The sequence below is a fragment of the Diplotaxodon limnothrissa genome, linkage group LG15 (assembly GCF_057381915.1).
Source record: "Diplotaxodon limnothrissa isolate DT_005_m linkage group LG15, D_limnothrissa_male_GT1.1, whole genome shotgun sequence".
Lineage (NCBI taxonomy): Eukaryota > Metazoa > Chordata > Actinopteri > Cichliformes > Cichlidae > Diplotaxodon > Diplotaxodon limnothrissa.
The window spans coordinates 44,322,967-44,346,401 of record NC_140610.1 but is presented as its reverse complement, the minus strand read 5'-3'; the positions used below and the strand labels follow the sequence as shown (position 1 = coordinate 44,346,401).

General features: G+C 40.8%; 1 long non-coding RNA gene across 2 annotated transcripts in view; it reads right to left on the bottom strand.

Moving 5' to 3' along the window:
- LOC146618109 (uncharacterized) overlaps window positions 1–23,435 on the bottom strand; it is a 97,793-nt gene that overhangs the window by 21,238 nt on the left and 53,120 nt on the right. For both annotated transcript variants that reach the window (XR_014906876.1, XR_014906875.1), the window contains one exon: window positions 18,040–18,109. This is a non-coding gene — a long non-coding RNA (uncharacterized LOC146618109). The remainder of the gene's footprint in view (window positions 1–18,039; window positions 18,110–23,435) is intronic.

The following is a 23,435-nucleotide window of genomic DNA, read 5'->3' as shown; positions in this document are numbered from 1 at the left end:
CATGTGCAGAGGTCAGGTGAATTTCAGCTTCCAGGAAACAGAAACTTCAGACTGATTAAAGATTCCTGCTTCCTGCTACTGTTCCTGCCTGCAAAGATAGAGGTTTCCATTCACTCAGAGTCCTTAGAGGCAGAGCTCAACACAGAGTAGCCATCTTGGTCACACCTCCACTCCAGTATGTCAGTGCAGGCTAACTAAACTAGTCCTGACCATCATGAAAAGTGCTGGTAAATTTTCTAAAGTGTTCCCAAAATATCCTTTTAAATCAGTTTCCTTCCCCACAGGACGATACAACCACCATGGTGGCGGTGCATTATTTTTCTGTAAATTTCTATTCAGATTTGTCTTTAATTTAACACCTCCAACTCATATAGTACACAGTATAAATATACTCTGATTTACAATTCACATTAAAAAATATTTTCTAAAAAATGAAATACAAAATGTGAAGAAGAAAATGTGTGCTACTGGAACAAACAGAAGTAGTAGTTCACTTTTAAATTAGCACAAACCTGCAGCGACTGATCGGTAAACATGGCTTCGTTTAACTAGGACTTAAACCCTTCCCTAAATTTAACCAAGTAGCTTCTGTGCCTAGACTCTACCACATCTTAACCACAGTGCTGAAGGATCATGAGACACGCATATGCTCATTTTTGGAACAATCACATGGATGAGTTTTGAGATGCTGATAAACAAGTAAGTGTGGGGAATTTAAAACAGATGCAGAGACAGACTCTGTCTCTTTACATGGTATTGATTATTAGTATTTGTGCTTAACTCTTAGCGAAATGTGCAATTCTTAGCTTTTTCCTGGGCTTTATCAGCAAAAAATATTACAAAAGTATCTGGTGAAGGCTCACTCACCTCAATAAAAACCAAATTAAGAATTAATTAAGGAGAAAAATGTAACAAATAAATCAGATGACTGTCACTAAGAAAGACTAGTGTAAGCACTTTATGTCCAAGGAAGTTCTACCTAATCAAATATTTCCAGAAGTCCATCCATCCATTTTCAGCAGCCCAAGCAGAGAAGCCCAGACCACCCTCTCCCCAGCCACCTCCTCCAGCTTATCCAGGGGAACATCAAGGCGTTCCCAGGCCAGCCGAGAGATATAATCTCTCCAGCATGTCCTGGGTCTGCTCCGGGGCCTCCTTCCAGTGGGACATGCCTGGAAAACCTCACCCAGGAGGCGCCCAGGAGGCATCCTTGTCAGATGCCTGAACCACCTCAACTGGCTCCTTTCGATGTGGAGGAGCAGCGGCTCTACTCTGAGCCCCTCCCGAATGGCCGAACTTCTCACTCTAAGGGAGAGGCCAGCCACCCTTTGGAGGAAGCACATTTCCGCCGCTTGTATTCATGATCTCGTTCTTTCGGTCACTACCCACAGCTCGTGACCATAGGTGAGGGTAGGGGCGTAGATCGACCGGTAAATTAGGAGCTTCATTTTTAAGCTCAGCTCTCTCTTCACCACAACAGACCGGTACAGCGTCCGCATCACTGCAGCCGCTGCACCAATCCGTCCCTTCTCCCATCACTCGTGAACAAGACCCCGAGATACTTAAACTCCTCCACTTGGCACTCCACCCTTTTCTGGCTGAAAAGGGTGGAGTGCCTCATGGTGGAGTGCCTCTCATTTCCAGAAGTGAGAAACTATTTGGATTTTCTTTTGGCTTTTACCCTCACACTGAGGAGCTTATAAGGTCATTGTAGGCCACGCTGTGGGATATGGATCTCATAAACATTGACTGCACACTGAATTGGCAGCAACTTTTTATTTTGCATGTTTTACTTTTGTCTTTTCCTTTTTTTCTTTAAACAGTGACTGTGTCAACGATCCACTTTTTTTTCCCCATGTAAGACCATTACCCCATCTGACATCACGACTCACATTATCACTACGACTCTTTTATTTGAGTCTCCTGGGATTTTGGTTACCTCGAATAGCGTCATTGGTAAATGCCCATTTTATGCTACGTAAACACATGAAGGCAAAACCACATGCGTGATCAATACCAGCCACACATGGGCTTGACACAGTTCTTGTTTTCTCCTGCAGTCTTTACTACTGTCTTGTTTCACACATGCACACACAGAAGGTGAGGAAACCAAAGGAACAGATGAAGCTGCTGTCAGCAGCACCTGCTCCTCCTCCACAGCTCACAGTCCTCCCCTGATCCCTCTTGTTTCTCCCCCCTTTTTTCCTTCATATCTTTATCGCTGTTCTCCCTTCTCTGTTTTCGTTTGTAGTCTCCACTCAACTCTCTTTCCAACTTCCTCCTCACTTCACCCAACCACCTCCCTCAACAGTCTTATTTCTTTACTGCCGCAGCCTCTTTAACCTCAACGCGGGGTTACAAAACATTAACAAAATCACACGAGGTGAACCATATAATTTGCTGGAAAAAAAGATTGGGGAAAAAAAGCTGTTTTCATTCTACAACTACTTTTGCTTTTCCTTGCAATAACTTTTATGTTCTCTTACAATACTTTTGGTTTACCTCGCAATAAACTTTGCACTGCCTTGCATAAAACTTTGCATTTCTTCCCTAAGCCATATGAACAGCTGATATGTCACTTTAGTCCAGTTCAACACACCACCAGTTCAGGGAATGGCATGACCGATGATGTGACGCGCTACATAAAGCATTTGCTGCTCATTACTCTGTTAAACATGTGGATCCCTGACGCTACGCAGCCACTGGCTGTGAGGACAGCTGCGCTGCTCAGCCTTATTTGCACTGCAGCCACAGCTTTGCATGGGGATAGATGGTTATACTGCTCACACTGCAAATGCGCTTGAATTATTATATTAATTAGACCATGGCAGCAAAGGATTTGAATCAGCAGTGCTTCAATTCACCAAAAACACTACAGTACTACAACCACACATACAACTCCTTTATGTAACTGGTGCCGATTCCATAAATTAATGTTTCGCAACCCTGCCATTACTTTATAACGCAGTATAGGAAACACATTAACATTTGACCTGTACACTTAGAGAGAGGGGTCAAGAGGCAACTGAAAATTATGTGAATTAACTACTAGAACATTTGCAGCCACCACACATCAGACTACTTGAACACCTCAGAAGATTTTAAATGCATTAGTACACTATTAGTGTACGCAACTCAGACTATGATTGGATGGGCTACTCAGGTGTATAAATAACAACTGAAATATTTTTTGATATACATTTCAAGATTTTCATCCACGTTATTTTGTGGTTCTTGATATGAACACCTGTCTCAATAAACACTGTGGAACAAACTCCAGCTCTACTATCTTGGATGGCAGATATTGAAAGAATTGCTCAGGTTGAGTCTTTTGGAGGCAAAGTTAGGGAGGCAAGAGTGAGATGGTTTGGACATGTGCAGAGGAAGGACAGTGGATATGTTGGATAAAGGAAGCTGAATATGGAGCAGCCAAGCAGGAGGAAAATAAGACGAAGGTGACAGAGGTATAGCGTGAGATGGAAGCACGCGATTTACTGTAAGCGGTGTAGCCCGAAGAATAAGGAGACTTGGAGAAGCAATGCCAAGAAGTACTGAAGCTGTTTAGTGTCCCATCACATTTCCCATGACAGGTGCTTCATGTTCTTTTGGCTCATTGGATTTGGCACTGATCTGAAGCTCTGTTCTTTATACATCTATTTGCACTGGCACAGACTTTCTGCTAAAGAGTGACACAGAAGAATGTTAAAAAAATAATACAATAATACAGTTTAGAGGAAGGATGGTGGAGATGGCTTGAATCAACTGGCCAACTGAGGTCTTTCTGTGTGGAGCGTGCATGTTCTTCCAATGCTAGGATGAAAAAAATCGATAGATATGATACGGTTTATTTTTCCTCCATGTGTGGAACTTAACTTAAAAAGAATTAAAACCACAAACAAATTAAGTTGAGTTGTTAGTCAATTTCTTGGTCATGAGGAATAAGAACAGGAAAACACAAAATAATCAGAGCGTTATTTTGAAAGGAGAAAGAAGTATTTCTTTCTTCTCTTCCAGCGTGCTAAACATTTTGATCCCTTAGCTCTCGAGGTCAAATTGTTCGACCTCAGATGTCCAGCGAGGGGAGCCGTCACACGACTTGTACTCGACTCGGCCAAACACAAAGAGGAGAGATTCAGGAATCTGCATTTGTGCGATTGTGTGTATTTATGAAAGAGAAAGAGAGGGAGTGAGAGCGTGAGAGGCTGTTGTATTAAGCCTTTGTTTTTCTCTCCACAGTCTTTCTTTGTTTTAATGTCTTGATGTCTTTTGACCTCCGCCACCCTCCCTCTTTCTCTCTTTTTCAACGACTTTCAGTCATTTCTGGTTGACAAAAGCAGGAACAGTTTCCATCTTTCCCTTTTGCGTCTCTCTCTCTATCTTTAAGTTGGAGAGAACCATGGGGAGAGACTTTCTCTCAGCTTTTCATCCTTCTCAATCCTTCACTTTCTCACTCCTCTGCTCTCTTTTAATCTTTCTTCATTTTTCCATTTTCACATCTTTCCTTTTCCCACTCTTTCAATTTCTTCCTCATACTCTATATCACTGTTTCATACTTCACTCCCTCCCTCTCCTCCATCATCTATCTCCTGTTTCTATTCATTCCTCTTCTTTTCCCCCTCCTTCCGTTGGTAGTAATCATCCCTCACCTTTTTCCCCATTTAAAGTTACACTTTCTGTCGTCTGTAGTTTTAATTAATCACACGACTCGTTAGCAAACTCTCCCCCTCGACTGTTAATTAATCAGGTTTCTGGCTTAATGAACAGTCTAAACTCGTTAAACCTGTTTCGCTCTTAATTAGACCGTTAGCTCGGGGGTCTAACACTCCGACAAGACTATTATCCACTACTACGCCTTAATGGCAGCCGCCGTGAGTGTGTGCGTGAGCGTGTGTGTTAAGATTACCTCACTCTCTAATGGGGCTACTCAAATATTTATAGGGCAGGAAGCTGAATGGGAAGAATGATAGCGCTCAGGGAGACAGCAGACACTGAGGGAGTACATGAGAAGACTGATGCTGCCTTCAAGTGCTCCACGTAAGTTCCAACTTCCGGCCTCGGAAGTTGTAAAGATATGAAAAGCCTGAAGGGTCACAACACACCTCTCCTCCTTCAAATGTAATGTGGACATCAGGTTGGATTGGTGAATGTTTCTAAATTAACGATGGCGGTTATTAGGACCAACATCACCCCACTGTTGGCTCACAGAAATATATTTGCATGGCCGTTATTTGCCCACATATATCAATAAAACATAGCAAACATGCGTGGCACAATTCTGCTACAGCAATAAAAAAAATCAACAAGGGTAATGCTTTACTCTGTTGGACTGATACTCGTGTTTACGAAGTTATCTGCTGACCACAAAGGTGTTAACATAGCTGTGTACTGTGTGAACAGAGTGTCCAGTTAGTTGTCCCATGATGTCTAATAGAAACTTATAAAGGCCTTTTGTATGTTATACCAAAGGGTAATCTGATAAATTAAGGTAGCAGGCAGTACTTACCTGCAAGGGAGATTACAATTAAGGAACACATTAACAATTAAGTACACATTGACAATAAACTGGACTGGGCTAAAAACACCACAGCACTTTACAGGAAGGGCCAGAGTCGTCTCTATTTTTTGAGGCGACTGAGGTCCTTCAACATCTGCCAGAAAATGCTGAGGATTTTCTACGAGTCTGTTGTGGCCAGTGCGATCCTCTATGCTGTTGCATGCTGGGGGAGCAGGCTGAGGGTCGCAGATGCCAACAGACTTAATAAACTGATCCGTAAGGCCAGCAATGTTGTGGGGATGGAGCTGGACTCCCTCAAGGTGGTGTCGGAGAGGCGGATGCTGTCCAAGATAAAGACAATGTTGGATAACACCTCCCACCCACTCCATGACATGTTGGTCAGTCACAGGAGCTCGTTCAGTGAGAGACTGAGATTACCGAAAAGCACCACTGAACGACACAGGAAATCATTCCTGCCTGTGGCCATCTCTCTGTACAACTCATCCACTTAACACACTGTTTGCTGCTACAACTACACATGTTTCTTTTCCAACTATTTATTTATAAGTGACTTATGTATGTATGTATGTATATATATGTATATATTGTACTATTCTTAGTTAGCGTATTGTCTGTCTTGTCTTAATGTTGGTTTAAAATGGAGCACTGTAACAAAAAATAATTTCCCCCAGGGATCAATAAAGTATTCTGATTCTGATTCTGATTAATTATCTGAGGTTGCTGGAGCAGTTTATATGAGAAAGTGTATGGAAAAGATGGATAATGCGACACCACTCAGTAGTTTGTGAAGTCCCATCTTGAAGCCTCAAGCACACTCCCTTTAATTTTACACACACAAACTAAAATAAAGTATCAAAAAACATAAAACCCCATTTTGAAACCTCACGCGATGACAGAGCTGGAAGTTACCCCAAAGTCCATGAGAGAGTGGTGCGCTAGGTTAGCAGCTAATGCCAAATGTTAAACGCTGGCCTAGTTAGTAAGCTTCACTGACCAAAACTGGAACGCCGACTTATTTAATGGGCTTTTAGTCCAATTAAACATGCAGCAAGCCATATTATTGGTCAGATAATTGCATTGAAAATGCTCCAAAAGGTAGAAATAACCACAAGCAGTCACACTCCTAATAATACACAACTTTAAGTCTTAGTAATTGAGAACATGGTTTAAACTATAAGCCATAAAAAATACACCCCAGTAAACTCACGAAGAGACTGAAAAACGTTTTTCATGCAAGCCTGTTAACATGTTTATCTCTGCTATAAATTTCAGCACTTTAACATCAGAGTCTGCGAGGGCTGACTCACTTTTGAAGCCAGCATCACATGCAATTAATAAGAACGCCCTAACACCCTCCGTCTATTTTAATAAAACCATTACCTGAAAACGCTTTAAATATAATAGTTTTCACCAGACTAGCATGCTTTAACTAGCAAGCTTGCCAAGGAGAGGATGTCATCCATGAGTTTTCTACTGGCGATGTTTGGATAGCAGATTCAGTCTCAGTCTGAGAACTAGTCTTAATTCTAAAAGTCTTTGTTTCAAGTTTACAATGGGAAAAATTGTTTTCAGGAGTCTGAGTGTAACAGAAGCATTTTGCTAACACACCTATCAGGACATTGTGTGCATGTAGCCTTAAGGTCTGAGCTGCTGAAAGGTCTCACATTCCCTCTGTAATTTTAGACAAACACAGTAATATAAAGTGTCAAAACTTGTAAAACACAACAGAGTATGCTAAAGTATCACAGCAATAAGCACTGGAACAATCTGCTGAGGACCATTGGATGTTTTTCCGCTTGTTTGGCAGGGGAAAGGTTGGGAAATTTACAAAAACACAAATCTCAGTGATTTAGAGCTGCATTTAGAGCTGCAATTTAGATCAGATCTGAGTCCTGAATGGTTGCTTCGTCCTTCGGGCGAATCAAAACAGCTCTGCCAAGGGAATGAGGTAATTCCACTTGTTTCCAATTCAGTTCACTTGTTTCAAGAATTTTCTGGCAGCAAGTGTAAGGATCTTAATAGAAGAGGAAAACAAAGGCAGATTGCTACATGTAATTAAAGAGCCGAAATGTGTGTAAACTGGCACGTGATTGAAAGTAGGTCATGACACAAGTGGCACAACATTGGAGTGACCTCACCCTCATTCAGAGATTTCCCCCTTCGTGTAGAACAAATGGGACTTTAAGACCCTTAATTATGTTAAATGACTGGTTGACGGTTATCTTTAGCGACACAGGAGGCAGAATGACAGGCAGCAAATGAGAGAGATGGGAGATGACGGCATCTCTGTGGTATCTGGCTGGGGAAAGTTGGAGCGATGACATCACACTGTCAAACACACACACACACAACACAAATCCACAACGGAGAAAAAGCATGAGGTCAAGGTGTTGTGTTACACTGATGAAGAGCAAGGGAAGACGAGGATAGGAAATGAGAGTTAGGGGAGAGAGAGAAATAACGTGAGGGATAGCCGGCGAGAGAGAGAGAGAGAGGAGGGAGAGAGAGAGAGAGAGAGAGAGAGGAGGGAGAGAGGAGGGAGAGATGTGCTCTGGCTGCTAAAGAAAGAACAAAACAATAAAACATGAGAAAGAAGAAAGATGAGGGAAAATAGGTCAGCATTAAGTCAGTGTTGAGGGACTGGGTGGAACCAGATGGGAAACACATGCTGTGAAGCACACACAGAATGAGTGTGGGTGGAGCCTAATGATGATGACCTATTGACACCAGATACATGAATGACACCCTTCCTCTTTACTTCCTCTCCTCCTGTCATTCGCTCTTGAAAAAATATCTATCTGAACTTTATCACTATCAAGCCTGTGGAATTCTGGGTATCTGAGTCCCTCAAGAATTTTGCAGCAAGCCCCTTTAATCAGTGCTGTAACTTCACAAGAATGCTGCATTCAAGTCACATGGGAGAGGGGGTAAATAAGAGCTACCTGTAAGAAAACAGTGATTGCCTAACTTTCAACCTGAGAATAAGATAAGGAAAGACTTCCCAGCCTATTTTCAAATTCTAAATTGCAATACTATTAAAATAATACCATAAAAACACATATTCCAACCAGAAATACTACTCAAATACATCTATATAACTGCTCTGAACTATAAATTGTAAAGAAAACACATAGTTTTAAGTCACGTGACTGGAGCTGAGGCCTGTCTGGAAGAAGTCACTGTTCAGAGCTGCTGGACACTTGTTACAAAGTGACAGTGTCAAAGTGCTTAGGTATTGAAAACAAAGCACTTGTATGAATGTGTGTGTGACTGAGTTGTAGTGAATAACAGTTACGTTCAATTTTTGTTTTTGTTTCAAGCTACGAATGTTTAAAACATAAACCAAAGGTAAAAATAAAAACTGAATGGCACATGCTGCAGCAATTTCAATTACTAACATCAGCAAAATTCCTGCCAAAGCTTAATTTTAGCAATGTTGGAAAACCCTTTCCTTTGTTACTGCTGTCTAGATGATCACATACGAAAATAAAGAGCGTAATATATTTCAATCTGGAGTTGTAGATTGTTTTACTGTTTGGGGTTTGCAGGGTAAAAGGGCCAGGGGCTGCTGTGAAGAAGGACAAATCGGTATGATTTAGTGCTGATGTTTGCACTGCAGGTTAAAAGAAACGTTTTCACGTGCAGGGCTCTCTTTGTAACAGGTGTGAACTAAGTAAATGGCTACTTACTGCACCTGGTTGAAAAATTATTCAGCACTAGAAAAATAAACCCATGAGTAGAGGAAAGCTCATCCTTTCCTGAGCTTTCCTGTAATGATGTGATGTCACCTAAAACTCTACCTATCATGTCATTCCATGTTATGTTACTGGATAACAGAAACATTACATGACTTAGGACTCAGATCTTAATTTATTTCTATTATTAATTTAGACTGTTTATGTCAGTGTTGAATACCCAAAGGTAAAGAGATAACACTTCTATTTCCCCAGTTTATTACCGTCATATCAATAAACTACACAGTTAAAATTTTCAGCCTACTGGCTACAATAACTAGTATTAATTGTCAGTAATAGTTCATATGGCTGAAACCTGCTTATTTTTCAGTTCATTAAACATTGAAATGACACGATTTGGTTTACCATTATTAAAAATGTTTTATGAATTGAAACTTGAGAAACTCGGAGCTGCTGTTCTGGTCTCAGAGGTGAACTAACAAAGAAGAGGCCACAATAATAAACACTCTATTACAGTTAGAGAAATCTAAATGGCTATGTAGGCTGGTGTGGTCTAGCTTAAAGCCACATTAAAAATAAATTAAAAATGTCAATGCATTTACCAAATATCTGGAAAACTGTTTACATGACCTTAACATATAACCCTATTTCGTAAAGAGGGTACTCTGTGGAGATCGGATCAGGTCATTTCTGGATGTGCCAAAGACAAAACATCTGTAGAAAAGTTTTGCACGTCACAGTCAAAAGAAATTAACTCACACCTGCTATTGAATGAACACCTTGTGGAATTCAGGTGTCCTGTCAGTGTTGTTGCTCACACATGGGAATGTGTGCGTGGTTTGTCTTTGTGGAGCGCTACTGGGCGTATACATCTTTGCATGTTTGTTTTCTTAATCTTTGCATGTTGTTACCAGTGTGTGTAAGTGTTTCTGGGTGAGGATGAAACAGCATGACACCTACGTTTTATTGTCTTTCAGAGCCGCTGAAGCATGAATACCTGATTGTCTCCATCGTGCAGAGAAGCCAGCCCTCGACAACTGTGGCCGTCACACTGCGGTGACGGTGCCAACGTGTGTGTACGCGCATTAAACAATACACACTCTCACACACCCACATAGGTAGTATGTAAAGATGGGCACACATCGCAATTAAGGTACAGTTCATTCACAGCCTGTGCAGTTAGTACTTTTTATAATAATATAATGTATTAGCATAAAATACCCAACCTTTGCAAGGGACTGCTGGGTTTACATGTCAAAGCCCGCAGCTTTTCACATTGATGACATATTGGTGCAAGATCCAAGAAATGAAACATATTACAGTACAAACTCCTGACCAACACTGAAACCAGTCTCACTAACAGTATGCACCAACTGTTCTTCATCCAGGTGGTGTTAACAGTAAAATAGGCAAAGAGTAAATTTATCGCTGCTCCTTGATTATTTTAAACTGCCTGCATCTTTTCTAGCCTAGCTGACCATTCAAAGTATTACCACAAGCAGATTAACAGAAGCATTAGTTTCAGTTAGTTTTCATTTTAGCTTACGTTAAGGTTCACATGGACATTAATTACAACTTAACCTGAAATATACACTTTACCCTGCATGACTTGGCAGGGTGACGTTTTGTCGTAGCTCACATAGCAGTGAAGAAAACAACAATAGCCCTACTGATTTATGCTCACATGGCAATGACAGGGCTGACACTACTAATGTATAAATACATTTACTCCTTTTTAGCAAGAAAGCAAAGTAAATCGATCTTACTGACAGCTCAGTTTGTACAGAGACACCTGATTTCCGTCAAAGACAGAAAGAGCACCGTTCTACTTGAAAAACCCTTCTCCTCACATATAAAGGCTTGAACAACCAGCCTTATCTTAAAGACCTCACAGTGCTGCATCACTCCATTAGAGCTCTTTGCTTTCAGACTGCAGGATTACTTGTGGTTTCTAGAGTATTTGTTGGAGGCAGAGCCTTCAGCTTTCAGGCCCCTCTTCTGTGGAACCAGCTTCCAGTTTGGATTTTCTACTTTTAATTAGGCATAAAACTTTCTTTTTGATGAAGCTTATAGTCAGGGATGGATCCTGAACCGTCTTTTAGTTACACTGTAAAAGACCTAGGTTTTGTTTATACACCACTCTACATTTAATCATTTGTTGTTATTAATCTCTCGCTTGCCTTTTGTCTTGACCTGGTGCTCTGACCTGAGCCTGGATCTCCCGGATGTTTTTTTGTACTTTATATACAAAAAATTGAATTGAAATAGAAGAAAGTACCAAATGAAGCAAAAATTAAAAATTAAACAAGCTTAAGTGTCCTCAGGTGATAGACAGTGATTTTTAAACTGCATTTTGAGCCTGCTCGAATACAAATCATATAAATATCACATCCTAATTTCGTAGTTTATCATATTTTCTTTCATGTGTAATGAAGTAGATTAGGATTCAGAAGTGGAAAACTGTACTTGTGTAAAACTTGAGTAATTGTGATTTTTGTGATGCAAACATCAGATTTCCAACCAGCTTTCCCATTTTTTCCTGTCACCACACATCACAGCGAGCTATCGCCTGCTACATCACAAATCTGGATCCTTGTAGACATGTTTCCTACAGCTTAAACGTGTTATCAGGTACCATAAAATAACACATTAATTCAAATTCCGTCTGATTCTGCCGAATCACAAACTCATTAAAGTGCTTCAAGCGCTCTCTGCCACTGCTGTGATCCCTGCATCATCACATGTGAAGCTTTCCGTGTGGTATTTGCATGGGAATAATTTGGGATTTTCCACACGTGCCACTGATGTGGTCCCTCTGTAAACACACTGAAAGAACTAAGCAACAACCACTAATCATATCTGGTCGGAGAGACGTTGCCAGCTGCTTCCCTTGTCAGGTGTCGTCAAGGCCATTTGTACGTCATCACATGTATGCTCACCCCAGAGAACCTCTTTTAAATCTTCCACAAACATTTTGCATGTGGCAGGATTTTTTATTAAAGCATGACATTTTTCCCCCTCATTTAAGGAAACCTAAGCTGTTCCTTCATTCAATTTTATTACAAACACATGAACTGCACAAAACAAAAAAAAACCAAAAAAAAAACTGCTAAAAAAACCAGCCGGTCCAGTTCTGCAGGATCCAAATACCTCCACAGGTGTGACCAGTCGTGATCATACCAAACATCATGCACATTTAGACAGAATAACAGACGTCTCCTCTGTAAGCTTTAAGTCAAACAGCTGACTCGAGGTTTACTTCAAATGAGTCAGCGGTGGATTCTGGGAAAGGGTTTGGTAAGGATGACCATGACTGATGGGAAATACATGTACACACACCCAACACACATACACACACACAGTCCCAGATTGTTATGTATTTTATTGCTTTGGCAACATAGTAGTGACAGCCGTGCCAATGATGGATGTTTGAATTTAACTGAACAGAGGGGGAGGAGAGGGGGAGAGACACACACACAGAAAGATTAAACAAAAAGTGAAACACAAACAGAATTATATTCAAAAAAATAACCAAAGGTACTGAATACTCAGAGACCTGTTTTTTTTTTTTTATAGTTTCCCATTTCAAAATACAACCACACGAACTGGGCAACAGTGGAGAAGAGGAAACAGATGCAGCTTTCTTTTCAGACCCTGTCACATGTGTTCTTCTATACCCACGAGGACTCTCAGTGACATGCCCAAGCTTCACCGTCTGACCTCTAACCCTTAAACGTAAAACCAAATCAGGGTTTTAAATGAAGATGAAAGAAGTGCAAGAGCACATGCTCACATTGTTGCATGCAAACGAGAATAAATATCTTCTAGATTTACAAAATTATCCATTACCTCATGGAAAAAATGAAACACTTAAAAACTTAATTTTCTGCTGATGTGCAAACCCAAAGCTTAAGTGATTTTAGTGGCACTAAGCTATTATCATTACACGTTAACACAGAAACCAAACCAGCCTCTAGGCCCGCACCCAGTGCTGTGTTTCTGGGTCAGCTGCAAAATTATCAATTCCCTCTAAACCCTGGACCAGTCCCCAGTTGGTCAAAAGAAAACTCAAAGATGTATTTCTAACACATGTAGTTATTAGCAGCTTTTTCTGATCTTGAAGTTCTGATCGTTTTTAGAAAGTTCTGACCTGCAATGATAATCGCTCCTCGTGGAAACCACTTCAGTGTCGCCAGCATCCAGTTACATATCCAGCAACTTCTTCTTATCACAAATTTCTGGATTTCAGAAAACTCCCTCATCACCGCAGAATAAGGAAGTGGCTCAATGACATCATTTCTGATTGACCAATAACTGAAATGGTGCGATGTCATGTCTACTTTGCTGTAAACCAGCTGATTTTCATGAAATGTGGCTGTGCTGCTTGACTAGTTACACATTTTTATTCACCACATATGTGCCACCACCATTACTGTACCTTTCTGTTGTATGCTGATACAGTTTAATAGCGTACAACAAGGCTGCTGTACAGTACTGACCCTCGCCCATTATTCATCCTGTGCTACTGCGCGCTCAGCAAAATGCTGAAGGTTACAGCTGACTCAAGAAGGTGCTATAGTGGGAAATAGTCAAATTAAAGCATCCCACAGTTGTCTGCAGTGCACTCCGAGACTCAGTCTCACTCAAAAAGGCACAAATATTTTATTTTTATTTTGTGCAATATAACAAATACGTGTGAAACAAAAGATTACCAAGTAATTACCCTGTACTGGTAACTGTAGCAGTGTACAATATTACAAGTACAATATTTTTCTTTGTATTAGAAGATGGTAGATATTAAAGTACATGGATTTTGTAAGCTAGCATGCCTGGAAAGTCTTGCATGGAAACAGAAAAATGGGCTGGAGCTTTAAAAATAATTCTCAGATAAGACTGGACTGTCCTTTAAAGCCCACAACAGGCTAACCAGTCAAATCAAGGAACAACGAGCCATAGTCAGCCGAAAAGGGTGAGAAAGGTGCAGTCTGAAAAGCTTTAAAACAGACAATTAGTGGCATCTTTGAAAGGAAAACGTTCCCTTCTTCCCAGAGACACATATGTAGATGGAAATATAGACACAATGTTATACAACCACAGCCAATCAGAGCAAAGTGAAATAAAACAACGTGTTTAGGACAGATAAAAATTGATTAATCAGATCTCGAGATAATGCAAAACTACTTTTGTAAATTTGTCCAACAATAAAAATATTCATCCCAGGACCACTTTAAATACTTTCCACCGCTGGTATCTGTGATAGGTGTTTGGAGATGTGCCGACAGTGATCATGACAAAGAGGATGACTCAGGTCTCCGAGGCCTAGGTCCTCATCAATAGTAGGAAGTAACTCGAACCCTATGGCCTCAAAAATCTTTCCAAGTAACACATGAGACACTATTTATATTTTTCGAAAGAAGTCGTTTTTATTTTTCTCACAAATATATGGACAGGAGTTTGGTTTAGAATTACTCTTCATGAGACCTCAAAGGAATAATCAGTCAATTAATCATCATTTTAATATACTGCCCTGCACGTTTTTTCCCCCTCGTCATTCTGGCTTGGCCAGAGTACATTTATAACCCTGCAGGGTTCCCAAGCAGGATCTAATTATCTAATTACGTCCGTTTTGACCTCGAGAGTGGCACGCATCTCCTCTGTCCTTGAAGTCACCATGCCCAGTCTCTCAATTTGGCATTTAACCAGCTGATATTTACATCCCTTAAAAAGGCCTGGACCTTTCAAGGAAACAGGACGCATTGCTTGTTTTCCTTGCTCTCTGTAAACTCCTCTTTAGGGCTACTCAGCATGTTCGGCTGAGTAGCCTTAAACATTGTTGTCATCACTGTCAAGTTTGCTCAGATCTTAATTGACAGCAGATGCTCGCTTGTTCTAAATCTACAACAATCTGCTGCTTTTTACGAGTTAATATTTTCAATACTCACAGCTAGTTTAAAGTTACTATCCCAGATGTCTGCCACCTGTTTGCTTTGCGTGCATTTCCCCTCTCTGTCCGCATGCAAACATGTATTTCCATTTAGGTCGTTGCTGTGCATGGGGGCTGCGAAAACAAACTGGATTTATTCTGAAGTTGATATCAGCGCAGCGGGATGCCTGACTTGCCGTCTCTGGAGGTTGTCGGGGCAACTGCATCCTCACTCCCTGTCAATAAACCGAGCGTGGGTGAATTTACCCCTGAATTATTCTGCTGTTTAGTTCTATCTAAATACTGCGGTGACCCGTAATTTGAGCCAGTTCAAATTGTTTGTCATTGCCGTTTATTTTGCACTCTGGACCTCAAATTTGCAACAAAACTGCACCAAACAAACTCTCGCCTCACATTTTGCTGGTGAATCACTGTCTGTTGCGTCATTTGATCTCTTGTTTCTGTATGTTTGGATTATTGTGAGCGAGTACTGTGTTGATGAAAGCCATATTTCCCACTGGGGAGAGTAAAAAAAAAAATCCTCGAAGCCTCGACCCCGAACACCTCTTTTTGCTTTTGTTACAGTGCAAGCATTACCCAACTGGGGCAAAACAGCTGCAACAATATCAGAGCAGAGACAGAAAAGCGGGGAGGGAGTAAGGAGATAGAGGGACGGAGAGGGAGAGAAAGAGGAGGTCAGCGAGGTTCTATTTTTATCTTTCCAGAGTTGGGTCTCAGCTTGAATGGACGTAAAGAAGAATTGTGTTGAAAGGCGCGTGCATGCAAATTGTTTCATAACCTTGGCACGCAGCAGGCTGCTGAAAGCCTCTGAGTTTGTGTGTGTTTGTGTTTGAATTATCAGAAAACACTTCATCACATCTTCGCTGTGACATAACTATGGCACATCTTCTCATTGCAACATTTTCTGTGGTGCAACCAGGTCAGGAGGGTACAAAACCTGAGAAAGCTAACGCTACATTATGATCCATAAAGACATTCAAAGGTTATCAATAAGATAAGAGAAATAATGTGTAATCAGAAAGAAAATAAAGTGTAACAATCAGAAATAAAGTTTGAAAAGAAGACAAAAAATACTATAAATACCATAGAAACCAGTGTAACCAGGGCAACAAGAGCACAGAAACTCGAATAACTCGTTTTGCAATATTAACTGTAAAAACATGCTAATATTTTCACAGAGATCCATCAACAAGTTCAGCACCACCCTGCATTGCTGTTTAACTGAAGAATCACGGATCCCAAACTAATCGGCGCATCGGCATCGTGTCCACACAAGACGCAGGACGCTGGATCGTGAAGCAGTCAGACAGGATGTAACCACCTCCGCTGCACTCTGAAACACAGTATTTCCAGTGGCTTGCAATGAGCGGTGGTAGTCTGCTGCTGCGTCAAACACAGCCTGCAGCTTCAGAGATCTCATGTAAATTCTATTGAAAGTTGAAAGTTGATCGCTCTGTGACGAATGTTCGCTTGGCCAATAGAAACAAGGCAACTAGCCATCAACAGGCAGAGAAGGCAAACAGGAAGCTGATCTGAACTGACTGAATACAATTCTGCATTTTCACTGAGACCACAGGAAAGCAGAACTGTATCTATTAGTGTGTCGCAGCTTGGAAACCCAGGGTTGTAATCACAACATTTTAAGGCTTGCGGTTAGTTCTCACTGGCCAACTTATAGATTTGCATGTACTCCATGCTCAAGCCAGAGATGAGCCAGTCAGTATGAGATTCACAACAGTGTTGAGCTTCTACACTTGTGGTTGGATTTTTCAACACAGCAGTAAAACAATGATCTTAACTCTTCCCCCCCTAAAGATGACATTTAACGACCTCACCAGTACCCTCAGTGACGAGATCTGACACCTCAGCATATATAGGTTGTGCAATTTTCCAAGAGTAGCGTTAGTAAAATGTATAGGCAGAGATCAACCTCTCTAACAATTCTGAAATATGAAAGAAACTGCTGAGTTCAGAAAAGAGAAACAAGGGTTAGCCCTAGTAGGCCTCCAAAGGGAAAGGGTTACATTTACAGATGAGGCATCCAAAGAGGAGGCTGATTGCCCACACAGCTTCTACTTAAGTTAGCTCCACGTGAAGGTCAAACCTCTGCATAAGCTGTAACAACAACTCAAAGCTCCAATATTCAGTCCCTTTCAGTCTTCTGGAGAATGACATGTGATTGGAAATGTTCTCAAAATAAGATCCTAAGTTTGAATTGTATGTATTTCTCTTCTAATTCGGGGAGATTTGAGGCTGAATGCAAACCTGAAAGTTCATCAGTTGTTCAGAAACTATTAATATTTTTTTTTCCCTGTACAATTCAGTGTCACGTTGCTCCAAAACATATGGTCATGGTTGGGTGAGGAATAGTTATCACCAACAATTACCTAGACCTCAGAGGGTTAAGCAGTCATCGTCACTTCAAATGCCAAAATAACAAAATAATGTTTTACAATGGAAAGTCTTTGCAATGTCCCTCCAGTCTGACTGTATACAGGTGTTTACAGTGAAACTGAAAATTCTTTCCTCAAAGAAATTTCCTTTAAAGCGGATTTATGTTCTTTCTAAATGCAGCATTAAATGTTAAACATGCTGCGTGGAAAATCCAAAGGTTAGAGACACAAACCTGAATTACCCTGACTATTCAAATGTGTTTGCGTACGAACGGTTTGATAAGTGGATGGAAACAAAGCCTTTAAGGAACATTTTTGGCCCAAACACACTGCTCTGATTCACACCGGTGTTTATTAAAGGAAAAACTCATCATCGCATCTACAAAGCCCACATTATGCAACACAAACCGCACAGTCCACTGTCCAGAAAAAAAACCTTGGAACGTCTAAAAGGCCGTCATGAAATCAGGATGAGATGCCGGCACGGCTTACCTTTCGGTCTGCGCTCTGTCAGACTGGTTTCAATGGGAGTCCCGACAGAAAGTGTCCTTATGTGGCCATCCTGTGAGAAAACACACATGACAGCGATCATTAGTGTGAGATCATTCATAAAACAAACAAACAAAAATAGCTGTGACAAGATAACAATATTTTTCCATGATGCATAGAACATGTTAGCCATGAAAATGTGTAATAAGTTTCAGTTATCAAATGCTGTACAAACATCCTGTAGCATCAGCAAAGGGCCCAAAAGGTCTGTCTGCCTTTTTTGCATTTCCAGGTGTGAAATCAAGGCTCTTTATACTGCTCATGCCTGCTGTGCCGTTTTTAAGTTTGTCTTTTTATAGAGTTTATTCTTGTAGATTCAATTAGAGGCTGCTGTGTGTGTGTGTGTGTGTGGGGGGGGGGGGGGGGGGGGGGTCCTGTGTATTTTTCTGAGAGAGTCCAGTCACAGGAGTAACAGGAAATAAACAGGATGCAGTCGAGGAAGTGGTCACAGGAGGTGCGAAGAAAAGAAATCCTAACCCTTTTTAGTGTTGTAAACCCAGACAACAGGAAGACACACTAGAAAATAGAAGAGAGGAAGAAAAAATAGTGTTGGATGGACAGAGAGAGAAAGAGAGCCATGAAAGTCGGGGTGAGAGAGAGATTAAAAGTAAGAAGGTGACAAGATAAGATGGGGAGAGAGGAAGAAAAAAATGGAGAAAGGCAGAGGAGCTGGAGAACAAAGGAGGAGGAGAGGAGACAGGCGGGGAGAAACCTTAGAAAAAGAGGAAGAGTAGAGAGAAAGACAATAGTGAAAAAAAGAAATGTGGAGTGGGATAAGAAGGTGAAACAAAAGGAAAGACGTCGAGGTTGAGAAGATGAGGGGGAGAACAAGATTGAAAGAAAAGTACCAAAAATAATAAGAAGAGTAAGTACAACAACGACAGAGATGGATGGGCGGGGTTAGGCAAACAGAGTGAAAGAAAGCTGCACAGAGAGAGAGCACGAGAAAGGAGGAGAGGAAAAGCTGAAGAAGGAGAACGGGAGGAGGTGAAAGAGGTTGCTGCACAAACATGGAGGAGACAGGTGGCAAAGGGAGGGCCAGACAGAGGAAGCAAGAGAGAATACTGAGGGGAGACGGGAGGATGGTGTAAAGACAGAGGCGGCAGTGGGGGAGAAAGAAAAAGAGGGAGAAAGAGAAGAAAGAGGAGGGGACAGGCAGAGGAAAATAGAGATGTGTAAACAAGAAAGAAACAAGGGTGTAGAGGAAAGAAAAGAAGGGAGACGAGAGAAAGAATGAGACATGGTAAGAGGGGTAGTGGGGAGCAGGAAGTAGCGAACAGAAAGAGGAGGAAGGAGTGAGTAATAAGGGGGAAGAGAGGAGAGAAAGAAACCTCTCAGACAGGAAAGTTCCTTCTATTCATCTGATTTGTCGTCTCGGTGCCACATGGTTTCAAATATGGCTGAGAACGGAAACACACGCGCGCGCACGCAAACACACACCACATATACTATTTACACACAAACAAGAGCGGAAAAGACCAAAAGAAATCCAAACACATACCAACAACGTAATAGATGGAAAACAACAAAACACATACACTGAGAGAAAAGTGTACAGTCATATGTGTCACTCACACACACACACACACACACACACACACACACACACACACACACACACACACACACACACTGTGTTTGGAGATCAGATTTTTCCAAGTCGTCCTCTTGCTCCAGTCTGCCAGGAGCGAGGCAGGGAAAAAATTACGACGACGTTTTTTCTGTTTCATGTCTGTCAAAACACACGTGCAAACACACACCGCACACACATGGCGAGGCTGACTCGTGTGTTTCCATCCGTGTGCATGCATCGAGGAAAACAAAGTCAACCAGCTGCGCCGGATCGAGTCTCTTTTATTGGACAATTCCTAACAAGATGATCACACTTAATCTACAACGCAGCCTCTCTGCATGTTTTAGCCATAATCCTGTTAGGCTGAGTCCAGTGAATGACTCCATGAGAGCCTAACATGAAACCGATCAGCTCCACTTATTGATTGTAAAACCATGCCTACTGCTACACCTGATGAGGAAATTCATTATGCTTCCAGACTCACAAAAATGCCAGAAAATAATATTTAAACCAGCTGCATCACTTCTAGAAATAATCATTTTGTGCCATTTTGCCCCCCAAAAATATTATTACAACTGGTTAATCTGCATTTAATGATCTTGCCTGATCAGTCGTATTCTGTTTAATTTCTCAAATCATAGCAATTGATAACTTAGATTTTATCCTCAATAAATGACAAACTAACATTCAAATAAGTGTCAATTAGTTTATCATTAATCAGCTATAAATGGGTTAAAAATAGATAAAGTTAAGCAGATTTTAAGCACCTTATCACATAAACACAGATGTATAAACAGGGTGAAGGAGGGGTGATATAAATTCCGTAGTCTTAATCAGGTTAACCTCATTAGTATGACTATAAACACACTTACGGGAGGCAAATGAAGCTGATGCAAGTTGTGTGACACTATAGGCTTTAAAGGGAAAGCCCATGAATTATTTCTCCAGAGTCAGCAAGAAAAATATAGTTCAAGTAGCATGCAAGATTTAATTTTTAAGTGATACAAAAACACAATGAAGCAAGCAAGGATTTGAAATGCGTTTGCCATATTTCTCAAATTTTTACAAAGATATGTATTTCTGAGACCTTACAAACCCAACAAATGTTCTTCAACAAACAAAGAGCCTCTTTTCTTAAGTGTGAAAGGTGGTCAGTGGGCATAGCGTTTAACACACATTAGCCATACAAAGGAGAACATTGGATTTGTTGAGGGGTTGCGTTTAGTTGTGGACTGACACCCAACTGGTTTCATGAACTTGATTGGAATGGCCATTGGATCAAAACAGTGACGCCAGTGCAGAAATGCCTTGCACACTCCATGTTCTCTAACAGCCAGCAGGGGGCGAGTTATTAGAAAAGCAAGTCAAAATAGTTTCACTCTACTTCTCACTCAATATACGAACTCGGTAAACACCTTCCTGGGGTGTTTATGGCCTTGGTTGCTAGCTTTAAGTGTTGTTTTCTACAACCCGATGGTCATTTTGTACATTTTGGTCCCATTCAGCTTAAATCTGATGATAAACTGGGTATGCTTACCACTCTGTCATCTGTGGTGTAATCTGTCTCTCAGTCAGAACCTCTTGTCTTGTTTCAAAACTAAGAGGTCAATGGTTGAATTGCTCGACTAAGGGATCAAAAAAGTACTTCACATACCAGCGAGTGATGTTAACTATCTTTCTTGGATAGAGTCCATGGATGCGCTGGTTCACATTTGAGGCAGTGGGATGTGGAAATCATAATACAAACATTGTGTGTGTGTGTGTTTACATTGTAATTAAGGATTATGTCACCCCGCACAACACTGTGACTCATTTCCTATTCATCAACTAACTTACAACGTGAAATTCTTCAAAAAAACAATCATATTTTTAAAGGGACGGTCCAAAATGATTCTTGTTCTAAGGAAAGCCCGAAATACATGTTTCTTTAAAAATGTAATTAGTCATAGCCTTTAATAAGAACTCACGGAGAGAAATGCCAACACCAAAGCTGCTTTGGGACAGGTGTCTATTTCAAGGTCATCTCAATAAGAGTTACCTGGAAAGAAGCTCTTCCCTCACTACTGGTAGGTTTTTCCAGGAATACAAGGAGTGTGAACTAAAAACAATGCAGTTTAAGGTGAACAAACTTCTCTTTTTCGGTCATCCAAATACATTTTTTGTATTCCACAAACGAGATCATACTCAAATTGTTTCAATATTTTACTTACAGTACTGCTCGTTGAGTGTGGAAAGAATGAGGAAAGACTGGGAAAGGAAAAAATTCAGGAGAGAGCGCGAGAGAGGGGATGACATGAAACAAGGTCACAAGTTGGATTTAAATCCACAACATCTGGAATACATGACTGGAGGGTGGGAAACTACCACCAGCCACCAGCCAAACTCTGGCAACTTGTGCCTGTGTCTGGTAGGCTTGGCTTCTGAACCAGCCAGTTTTGGCAGGTAACCAACTCTCATCTGGAGTTTGATTCTGCTCTAAGTAGCACATTCAGCTGCCAAAATGAGGAAAGAAGCAAGTGAATTTTGGAATCTTTTAACCGCCCTAGGCTGGCAGATAAAGATCTTCAGCTTTCTTCCCATCATTCCCGATAGTCTGCTCAGTATGCTGCCCAATAAAACCAAGTTGATGTAAAAAACAATCCTTAAAGCCATGTGACTTTGTGAAAGCAAGAGATTAAATCCAGCTAATCACATCCTTCTCATTCAGCTTCTTTTCCTACCTTCCTTCCAAACTGGAAGATGGAAAGATCAAGGTGGAGAGGGCAAGGAGAAAAAAAGAGATGTGGAATATTCCTTTGTTGATTTTCCACTGAGTGCAGAATGGGAAGTTATAGGCCTGTGGGCTAGGAACAGTTTGGATTCTATTCTCATCTCTTCCCCATTCTCTTTATTCCTCTTCTCTGATATTATTCTAGTCTTTCCAGACGTGTCCTACTTTTATTATATTAATGTGACAAAACACCCATAAAAAACACCCACTAATCAATCCATCTCCCACAAATAAGGAATCTGAAACAGCCTGGCAGCAATAAGAAATTCATTAAGTTTGCTTCAAAACAAGTGTCCAGTCAGCTGGCTAAATGCCTTCTACATATCATTCAGTTTTTCGTATAATAATTAGAAGCTGTTAGAAACAACAACGAAAAGTTTGAATTTTTGTTTTTCCAGCCTATCAACCAATTAGCTCTTGGCCTCTTGTGTCTGCTTAAGCTGTCCCGTCTGACTATTTCACCAGATATTTTTATTTTCTGTTTTGTTTTTTTAAATTGTGCAAGTCGGCCACAGCTTCTCTCACTCGGTCAGAGTATTAATTAGCAGTAACATAAGATTATCTTAAAGTTGCTACATTGTTGGTAGTTGTATCCACTTTTCATATCAATGACACCACAAGTGATTTTGAAGTTAGATTTTTGGCACCAAGTAAACCAAACCACTGAACAGGTAACCAGGCCTCTGGTTTGATTTTCCCCATTAGTGACGTTATGGGACTTGAAGCACTCATTTTGCTGACTTTGGAATTCCAGGTGGATAAATGTGGAAACAATCATGTTATGCATACACGTGATGCTAATAGTGGTAGATACGCATTGGTATTCTACTTAGACTTATCCAATAACATTGATGATATTTTTTTACATTAAATTGGAAATAATATTTTATTTTATAGAGATTTTTTCCGCACTCAGTTTTTTTCTATTCTGCTCCTATAGGGGCAGCACAGTGTTTTGGTAGTTAGCCTTACTGCAACTAGTCCTTGGTTTGAATT